The sequence below is a fragment of the Phaenicophaeus curvirostris genome, chromosome 5 (assembly GCF_032191515.1).
Source record: "Phaenicophaeus curvirostris isolate KB17595 chromosome 5, BPBGC_Pcur_1.0, whole genome shotgun sequence".
Taxonomy (NCBI): domain Eukaryota; kingdom Metazoa; phylum Chordata; class Aves; order Cuculiformes; family Cuculidae; genus Phaenicophaeus; species Phaenicophaeus curvirostris.
Window position 1 is genome coordinate 30,306,535 of NC_091396.1, and position 10,860 is coordinate 30,317,394.

Here is a 10,860-nt window from a genome sequence, read left to right on the forward strand (position 1 = left end):
ACTGAACACTAGGAAAAAAATTTTCACAGCAAGGGTCATTGGGCATTGGCACAGCCTGCCCAGGGGGGTGGTTGAGTCACCGTCCCTGGAGGTATTTAAAAGATGGGTAGACAAGGTGCTCGGGGGCATGATTTAGTGGCAGACAGGAATGGTTGGACTCGATGATCTAAGAGGTCTTTTCCAACCTAGTGATTCTATGACTCTGTGATTCTATGACTCTATGATTCTATGCAGATTCCAACAAATCCCTGAAACACAGAAAACTCCAGAAAACATTTAACATGAGTGTTTAAAAGTATAAATAACATTACTTTGGTAACCACAGGCCATCAGTTTGATATCAATTCCAGGCAAAAGAGAGGATTTGAGGAAGACAATATAATTACTGCCATTCAACTGAAGCTCCCTTTCTTGTTGAACTCAATCTTTATAATACTATTATAAGTTTGGCCTACAAAGATAATGCTATTATGGCACTTATACTTCTGTAAGACACCTAAGGCTGTACCACACAGCACAGTCTATTTTTAAGAAACTAAAATGGCAGAAAATCAATAGATCACACATTAAATAACAGGTCCCAAAAGCTAACTCCAAGTTAACTGAACTAATATTTCTCTAATGAATCCCGTAAGAATCAGTTCCTGGCTTTACACTGAAACATTTTTTACTAACAGCTTAGAAAAAAAAATTATGAAGTTTGTAGGATCAGGAAGTGGTACAGAGCAAACTGCAGCAACTGTTAATAGACACTGCAATCAAACTACACATATTTCAGCTGGGGTAAAATAGGACACTACACATCAAGGAGCAAAGAACAACTGGAAGCATCACCTAACACAATACAGACAATCATTCACTCTTGACAAATCCATCTGCTGCACTGTTAAGGCTGTGACACGTGGATGAGTAGGCAAGTAAATACTAAGGGAGATCATAATACCTCTCTACCTGCTTGCCATAGGATTGCTGCTGGAATATCATAGCCAGTTCTGGTGCTCACATTCCTATGAGAGTTTTTTTGAAAACAAAAGGATGGAGAAAATCAAATTGTCAAAATATTGGAGAATATATATTGAGTGCCACGAAGCTCAATTCCTTCAGATTATATAATACAAATTGCTTTAGTCTAAGAAGTTACAAGAGATCTCCACTGTGACATACAAAAATCACAGGAGTAAAAGGTTGAACCTTTCAATTACTTACTTATGTAAGAAGATCTCCAAGGTCTTTAATTTTAGTCAATGAAGATATTGTACTATTAGAGTACTTCATTATTTATTTCAGTGGATTCCTCATTACTGACAATTCTTAAAAGACAAGGGAATGATTTTCTAATTTACATGCTCTTATTCTGCTAGTCTTAGCATATGTTGTTCCAAGACGTCCTAGGGAAGCTGATGTTATGCATGAAGTTAGCCTCAATAACCAGAACAGTGCCCTTGGTCTTAAAGCAGTCAGACTGAGATATGTGATGAGGTGTTTTGCCTTTAACTATAGAAGTATGTTTCATTATGAAAATATAATTATTCCAGGCAAATTTAGTATGCCGAGACTGTCCTAAGTCCACAAACGTACATCTGAACACTCCAAGGATCAGCTGAAACAATGAAGCATGATAGAATGATGAGGCAGAAGAATCAGTAAGTTTAGGTATTATAGCACAGGGATCAAGAGACTCTCAAAAGTTACATGACTTTATTACACATCAAAAGAGCTAACAGTGCAAGCTCAGATTTTAACTATCTGCGAAACAAGCACAAAACTATTCCCAAGAACACAACAGCAAAGGTTCCAAAAAATCATTACAGCCCTTCTTTTCATCCGTATTATACGTTTTAAGAAATACTGCCTGGGTGTGAATAAAGACATCCAATACCAAATCTTGCAGATTAAAGTTTGGGCTTTAAAAATAATCCTATTTGTATTGTTGACCTATAAGATGAAGTATTAATATGTTTTGAATGTGTACACACTTGTTCTATACAAATAAGATGTCTAAATCTAGAATAAATTTTACTCCAGATTTACTGAACACATTTAATTTTGTAGATATGAAAACAGTAACATATGACACTGTAATGCAAAAGTGGAATAGCTCTAAAATAATAACTGTTCTCTAGGTTCTTGAATTTATTGAAAAGTATTAGAATTATATTAACACAAGTTACAAGCTATTTTTTTCTTTTAAATACACCAAGAGTCATTAAATGTGCTTTAAGGACATTCAATTCTAAACTGTGGTGAGATGCTTCTTCATTTTGACATTATTATTTAATAATTATTTTAATTATTTATTATTTAATAATTATTATTATATATTATTAAATAATTATTTAATAATTATTATTTAATAATATATTTATTAATTATTTATTATTTAATAATAATTATTATTTAAAAATAATAATTTCTGCTCTATAAGAGAACATGGTGGATATGCAATCATATGACAGGCAGGGTCATGAGATTTCTACTGAGACACAGGCAACATACAATGATATGGGTCAAATCTGTGTACATTCTTTTTTTTGTTAATACTAGGAACTGGAATAGTAATAATACAGGCAGTAAATGAGAATATAGTTATTACTACTTTTAAGGCCAAGCTTCCAGCTTCTACCTCTTTCAGAGCAAGGAATATAAGAGCACATTATATATCAATACCAAACACGAGCTGGGCTGCTCATACTGCAGGCCCTGGTCCTGATTCAGATTATAAACCAGTTCTGTCCAAAATTTTACTCTAGGAAAACAAAAACCAAAACATTCCAGGGAGCCGGTACATGTCAATGCAGGTCCTTGCAATAGAACTAATATATTATCTACCAACTCCAACAAGCCAACCAAAGCACAGCTGCTCCCTGGTTGCACAGGGAGGTCAAGGGAAAATTGCCTCATTTTAAAAAAGTCTACTCCAGTCTGTGGAGATACGTACAAAAGCACAGCCACATTACTGAGGTACCCTAGGCTCAAAACTAATAAAATACTTAAGAACAATATGGACAACAGGGAGAAATGACCAGCCTGAATTTAGCATCTGACACAAATTTCTTTCTAATCAACAGGGAAGGGAATGCAACATCACCTCAAAGCAACCTTTCACTTAAAATGTTCCTCTTTCTCTTGCTTCCTCCCCGAGCTGCCAACCTATCAGCTATAGACCTATCAGCTGAGCGCTCAGGCTACAGTAATAGAAAGGATCTGGTTGTGACTATTATCTCAGCTAGACATCCAGGGTGAAGCTGCACATAACAGCATGACCTACCAAGAGTTATAGATCTATCTCAGCAAAAGAGCAATACAAACAACTCTCTCCTAACAATCATTCTCTGTCAAGTTAGCGAATTGAACCAGTGCGGCTCAGAGATCAACGTGCACTGCAAAAGGCACAGGCAGAAGACAGCATCCTCCACTCTTAAAGAGCAGCCAGCTGTTATACTGGTTCAATAACAATGTCTTATTTCATCTGCAGGAGCTAATACGTGAAAAATATGATTATATGTATATATGCCTAGAAATAAATAACAATCAGCACCAGACAGAGCCTCCTTCCTGCATGCATCTGGTTTACTATGGGAGGATCATGGATTGCTCCTTAGCTTCAGCATCAATTTCTTAGTTCTTGCCTAGGCAAGACAACAACTGCCTGCACTACCTAGCACATTTCTCCCACAAGACCCGTAAATGCTTTTTTTACACCAATTTATCTTGTGATTCTTTCATTATTTTTCTCCACCCAGATGAACTGTTTAACAGGTTTCCCCACTGAAAAAAACCAACCACTATCTTGCTCAAAACTGTAAAATCATAATTTCATCCAAATCATCACAGTTATCACAATAATACAAATACCTTACAAATACCTTACAAAACAGAGAGAAACTTTATGTAGAAAGAGAACTGTGATCCAATATCAATTCTTCTCCTTCAACTCTCAGAGTATGGTACGTCAATTTATTCCAGGCTGACTCTACTTGCAGAATTATGCTTTAATTTTACAGACTACCAGAAACAGAAAAGTAAAGTGTCATATATGAAGGCAGGGCATTCAATGCAACTCAAGGAGCAGCACAGTCTTTCCTTGTCTAATACAATTTCAATCATTTGATATTGCCCATTCTGGATCCATTTAACTCAGGGTGGTATTGAAGGAGCTGGCGGATGTGCTGGCCAAACCCCTTTCCATCATCTTCCAACAGTCCTGGAAGACTGGGGAAGTCCCACTGGACTGGAGGCTGGCTGATGTTGTGCCCATCTACAAGAAGGGTCGCAGGGAGGACCCAGAAAACTACAGGCCTGTCAGTCTGACCTCAGTGCCAGGGAAAGTCATGGAGCAGGTGATCTTGAGTGCTATCATGAAGCACATGCAAGAGAACCGGGTGATCAGGCCCAGTCAACATGGGTTCACAAAAGGCAGGTCTTGCCAAACTAACCTGATCGCCTTCTATGACAAAGTGACTCGGCGGCTGGATGAGGGGAAGGCTGTGAGTGTGGTCTTCCTGGACTTCAGTAAAGCCTTTGACACAGTTTCTCACAGCATTCTGATTGAGAAACTGTCAGCCTCTGGCCTGGACAGGTGCACACTCTCCTGGGTGGAAAATTGGTTGTATGGCCGGGCCCAGAGAGTGGTGGTAAATGGTGTGAAATCCAGCTGGAAGCCAGTTACAAGTGGGGTTCCCCAGGGCTCAGTGCTGGGTCCAGCCCTGTTCAATGTCTTTATCAATGACCTGGATGAAGGCATCGAGTGCACCCTTAGCAAGTTTGTGGATGACACTAAGCTGGGTGGAAGTGTCGATCTGCTGGAGGGTCGGGAGGCTCTGCAAAGGGATCCGAACAGGCTGGACCGCTGGGCAGAGTCCAATGGCATGAGGTTTAACAAGGCCAAATGCCGGGTCCTGCACTTGGGGCACAACAACCCTATGCAGTGCTACAGACTGGGAGAAGTCTGTCTAGAAAGCTGCCTGGAGGAGAGGCACCTGGGGGTGTTGGTTGACAGCCGACTGAACATGAGCCAGCAGTGTGCCCAGGTGGCCAAGAAGGCCAATGGCATCTTGGCTTGTATCAGAAACGGCGTGACCAGCAGGTCCAGGGAGGTTATTCTCCCTCTGTACTTGGCACTGGTGAGACCGCTCCTCGAATACTGTGTTCAGTTCTGGGCCTCTCACCACAAGAAGGAGGTTGAGGCTCTGGAGCGAGTCCAGAGAAGAGCAACAAAGCTGGTGAAGGGGCTGGAGAACAGGCCTTATGAGGAACGGCTAAGAGAGCTGGGGTTGTTTAGCCTGGAGAAGAGGAGGCTGAGGGGAGACCTCATTGCTCTCTACAGCTACCTGAAAGGAGGTTGTAGAGAGGAGGGTGCTGGCCTCTTCTCCCAGGTGACAGTGGACAGGACAAGAGGGAATGGCCTCAAGCTCCACCACAGGAGGTTTAGGCTAGACGTTAGGAAAAAATTCTTCACAGAAAGGGTCATTGGGCACTGGAACAGGTTGCCCAGGGAGGTGGTTGATTCACCTTCCCTGAAGGTGTTTAAGGCCCGGGTGGACGAGGTGCTAAGGGGAATGGTTTATTGTTTGATAGGAATGGTTGGACTCGATGATCCGGTGGGTCTCTTCCAACCTGGTTATTCTATGATTCTATGAAATGGAAAGACAGGAAAATAATGAATTATTTCAAGACAGTAAATAACACAACATTATTTAAAACAATAACCATACAAATATGACCTAAAAAGTCACCACTTTGACACTGAAAAGAGCATGCTCTATTTATAGGTCACACACTTTTTTTTTTTTAATATTGCAACACTGTGAAGCTAAACAGACATACTTAATTTGCTTAGAAGCTGCACTGCATCTGAAGCATTACTATAGCGATAAACTTAACAGCTGCAACACGCACATCCTGCTGATCCACCACACAATAAAGCAATCTTATTCTTACTACACTGCTGAAGAACGTCAAACGTCAGGACCAATAAATGCTGCCAAAACCCTCACAAAATGCTAATACCCCGAGAGACTGCATGACAGAAGCAACAAAAATTATCTGAGAACTATTTGGGAAGCAACAGAGAACAGAAAGACCCCCTCTTTTACAATCAATACGCAGTTGCTGACTGAAGACAATTCCCACACTGAAAAGATGCAAACTCTATACAGCAAGATCTTTCCTAACTGTGGATGAGCCCAGGGAGAGCAAATCTATTAACACAGGACACAATTTTTGTGTAACTTCACTTGTGAGAGAAGTGCATAAAACATGACTTCCGTTTAAACAGACTGGGAGGAAACCAACCATGATCATCTTGGTTTGTCCCAGTATTTGCTCCAGACAGTAACCGTCCCTGCAACAAGTAACAAATCCCTCTGCAACATAAATAAATAAAGAAGAGCTTGATATTAATAAGACTTCACATCTTTTATAAGCTCTCAAAGCAAGTTCAGCATATTTTACCCTTTCTTTACACATTAGACAGCTTTGTATTAGAAAAAAAATTACTTTCCTCATCAATACCATCAGTGACCTAGCTAAAACCGTGAAAACCCAGCCAGCCTTCAAGTCTCCCAACTACTCAGAAGCTTCTCCTGCACCCAAATGCAAGGCTGAGCAACATACACACATTTCTCTGAAAGGAAGAATTACCAGATGGAGTTCCTCATCAGTGCAAATAACCTGTTCTTAACAACTGAATAACCTCTTCAGAGACAAAGCAACAGCATGAAATAGCATTTGAGCAATACTTTTCACAGAAAACCAACTGTGTAGTATGAGACGACAGAAAAACATGCCTGAACATAACAGTGAACACATTTTTTAATTCTTAACAAAATAGTTTTGTTAAAATTACTGAAGACTTCTTCAGCTTCCCAGCTTGCTTTCTTTTTCCTCCATCCTCTCAAATTCAATCTTTCCCTTCTTCCCAAAAAGATTCCTCAATGTTTTCAAAAATTTGTCTCCAATAATTGAAAAGCAACTTTGAAGAATAAATTCTTGAAAGTTAGGACTTGCTCAAAAATGGGAAAAAGATGCTCAACCAATCCAAGAGGTGAAGAGTCAAAAGTCCAGATTTTATTGGTTTAATTTTCCACTACTTAGGTTTCAAGATTAGTGACCTATAAGCTCATACAGAAAAAAGGACAATAATTTAAACTACCAAGAATGGCACCTCGATTTCACAAGCAGCTTAAAAAAATCCAAGCTACCAGATTCCCTCAAAAGCACACTACTTAACAAGTGGCAGCGAAGAGGGAAAAGACACAAAAAGAATTGAATTCTACAACTTTAATATGTCTAAAAAAGTTGTAAAGGATAAGTAAACGATTGGACTATATTTTGGAAGAAGTAATTTTGAAAGAAGAGACAAGATACAGTTACTAAAATCCAGGTTACAGAGTATTCAATGTTTCCAAAAGATAGAGGGAAGTTAACTTTAATTCTGCCACTGCGTGACCCAGAACACAGTACAACCATTAAAGCACTCAGTGCATGGAAAGCAGAAAAATAGAATTGCTCTATTTGGTTGTACTCTCACCCTGCTGAAATAATTTTTACTTTCACTTCTTAAAGTTAACATGTTTTATTCCCATTTAAGTAGCTTAGATAGGAAACTGCTAAAAAAATAAAAACAAATAGAAGTTTAAGCATTTGAACAAGATTCTTTCATCCCAACCATGGACAAGAAATCAAGTTGATACTAAGCAATTTGTAAACACAATATGATTTGTAGCTCTTGATTCCTCAATGTACACCTTGTATTCAGTCAATTTTGCACATTTTATTTCTTGCTTATCATCACTTTAACAACTGGCCCATCAAATGGATCTGCCAGATCCATGGCACAACACAGTGCCCTGTGAGATCAATCAAATGAGGCTCAGGTTTCTTGCCACGAGGAGAGTGCTTTAACTGTTATAATGAGGGAGGAAGGACAGTGGCTGGTCCATGTACAACAACACATCCCTATGAGACCACTATGAATCCTGGTGTCTTGCACGGAAAAGGCAGCTGTTTCTCCTCCCCTCTAGCCAAACACAAAGGCTTTGTGTTGTGCTTTCCCAGAGCAGGGGGAAGAGACAAGGCAACACACAGGAATACACAGAAACTGTCCATCTCCTGTTGTAGAGCATCAATTCATTTCCACTAAATAAACAAGTCTTAGTTAACACAGAAAGCACAGTAGTATATCAATATATCATATAGTGCAATTTTACAGACTAAGCAAATGTTTAACCTTCTATACACTTGTATCTAGAACTAGTAGAAGCTGATCATTCAGAAATCCATTTCAAACAGTGAAAATTCCATTCATCTCCCTCTTTTGTCATATTTAAAAATCTTTATTGATTTAATGACATTGTCACACTGGAAAAAAACTCTCTGGAATTTGTTATGTTGGAGGTACCAGAGCCAGCAACACACAGCAGCAAGACAGTGACTACGCTAAACACAATCAACATCAGAATATTGCAGTTGCTCAATTTGCTTTTCTCACTCTAACCCCATCAATTCAAAACCAAGAGGTTTAAAATTATGCTGAACTTCAAGAGCATGAACGTACATCAGAGAAGAACACAGTGTTTGTCAGACACAATTGATTCCAACAAACAAACAAACAAACGTTAATAACCATATTTCTAGTCTAACAAGTTTAAAAAGTTTTGGGACTTCATTAAATGCAATTTGCACTGTAAAACAAAGGAACCATCCTCAATAAAGTACTCTGTGCAATTTCACACAGAATAAAAATGTTGGATATCTTAGTACCGTGAGTTCATATCTGTAAGACACCTCAGAAAATTCCAAAATCAGACAAGAGCAGCAAAACAAGCTCTAATCTTTTGTTCCCCAGACACCTCAGCTAAAATGAACTAACAGACCCACAAGCACAGCACATGCTCATCAAAGGCATAACATTAACTACACAGAACACATAAAAGTTCTACTAGTTTTTTCCAGAGCCACAACATGGAAACTAATCATTCCCTTCAAGACTAATGTGATTTTAAAATCATAGAATAGTTTGGGTTGGAAAGCACCTTGAAGATCATCCGGTTCCAACCCCCCTGCCATGGGCAGGGACACCTCCCACCTGACCAGGCTGCCCAAGGCCCCATCCAACCCAGCCTTGAACACCTCCAGGGATGAGGCAGCCACAGCTTCCCTGGGCAACCTGTGCCAGTGCCTCATCACTCTCATGGTGAATTACTGTTTTGGGTTTGGTCTTGCAACCTTCCTGCCAATGCAGCTTACTAACGGTGAACATCTAAGCTGAAATTCAACTGGTTCTGCGCATCGAGTCTAAGAAAGGCATTACACTTATTTTATAACTCATTTTCTGTAGTCCTTTCCAGCTGAATTATAAACAGACCAGGTTTTTTTTAGAAGGCTGTGCTATAGACAGGGACCTCTCCTTTGTGTCCACCTCCCTTCTCCAGGATAATCGTAGAATCACAGAAAAGTTTGGGCCAGAAGGGACCTTAAAGACCATACAGCTCCAGCCCCGCAGCCACGGGCAGGGACACCCCCTCAACCAGGCTGTGGGATAACACACCAGGAATATTTGTAGCCCTATCCCTGTTCACCCTGGCAGTCACAGAACCACTAGGTTGGAAAAGACCCACTGGATCATCGAGTCCAACCATTCTTCGGGCCCTTCTTCAAGGCTGCACTTGCTCTCAGCTGGTTCTTCTCCCTCTCACCGTCGCTCCCCATCGCCCTGGCTCCCAGCAGAGGTTAGAAACCTCCTGCTGATCTTTGTCCACTCTGCCGATCTTTGTCCTCTCTGCCACCTCTCTGGAGCCACAGCCGAAGTGCAAGGACGCCGCGGCACCTCCGGAGATCACCGGGAGGAACGAGCCGTTCCCCCATTCTTTTTTCGTTGCTGTTGTTGTTGTGTTTTAAAGCTAAAAGCAGGGATAACGCCGCTCTCCCCATCCCTCCCACGCGCCGCTGGTGTGTTTACTATCATCATCCTGCGGCCTAGCCCGGCGGGGACGGATTCAGGGTCCGATGCAACCGGCCGCCAAACGGCCCCGGCAGCTTAAAGCGGACGGACGGGCAGAGGGACGGGCGGGCTCATCCCCCCCGTTTGTATAAAAGTAGCGACCGCATTTTCGGCCCCCCCCCAAACCTCCAACCCCGAACGCGTCAGAACGGCCGCAGCGCGGCAGGCGGGCGGCTCTCCGGGCCGGGTGCTCCCCACATCCCGGTCCCCGCATCCCGGGATGGCGGCGCCCGCTCACCTGGTGCCGGCGGGGAGCGGGGGGCAGCGCGGGGCCCTAGAGCGGCGCCCCCCGGCCCGGCCTCCGCCCCACGGCGCGCGCCGCCGTCTCTATGGCGACTGCGGAGGCTGCGCGCTCCCCGCGGGGCGGCGCGAAGGGGTTAAACCCGCCGCCATCCCTGCAGCAGCCTCGGCGCCGCCGCCGCCTCCGCCTCCTCCGCTGCCTATTCCTCCTCCTCCTCCTTTTCCTCCTCCCCTCGCCCCCTTCCCCGCTGGGCACCGCCCGCGTACCGCTGCCCGCGCGGCCATTGGGCGGCGGCACCGTCAATTGGGGTGGTGGCGGCGGCGGCGGGAGGAGAGCGCGGAGAGGCTGCGACCCCCGGTCCCGCATCCCGGCCCCACATCCTGGGGGCTTCGTGTGGAGCGAGGCTGGGACCCTTGGTACCCCATCCTGCAGCATCCCGGGGCTCTGTGTGTGGAGGGGCTGCGATCCCCGGCAGCGCATCCCGGTACCGCATACCGGGGGCTCCATGTGGAGCGGGGCCGGGAGCCCCGGTACCTTATCCTGGTACCGCATCCCGGGGCTCTGTGTGTGAATGGGCTGGGAGCCCTGGTACCGCATCCCGGGGGCTCCGTGCGGA

The 10,860-nt window shown here is 43.2% G+C and overlaps 1 protein-coding gene across 1 annotated transcript in view; it reads right to left on the bottom strand.

The window, feature by feature from the left end:
• The window catches only part of TTBK2 (tau tubulin kinase 2), an 89,342-nt gene extending 78,912 nt beyond the window's left edge, over positions 1-10,430 (bottom strand). The window contains exon 1 of the mRNA XM_069858158.1: positions 10,242-10,430. The gene's annotated coding sequence lies outside the window, so the exon portion shown is untranslated. The remainder of the gene's footprint in view (positions 1-10,241) is intronic.
• Between the last annotated feature and the right edge of the window lie 430 nt (positions 10,431-10,860).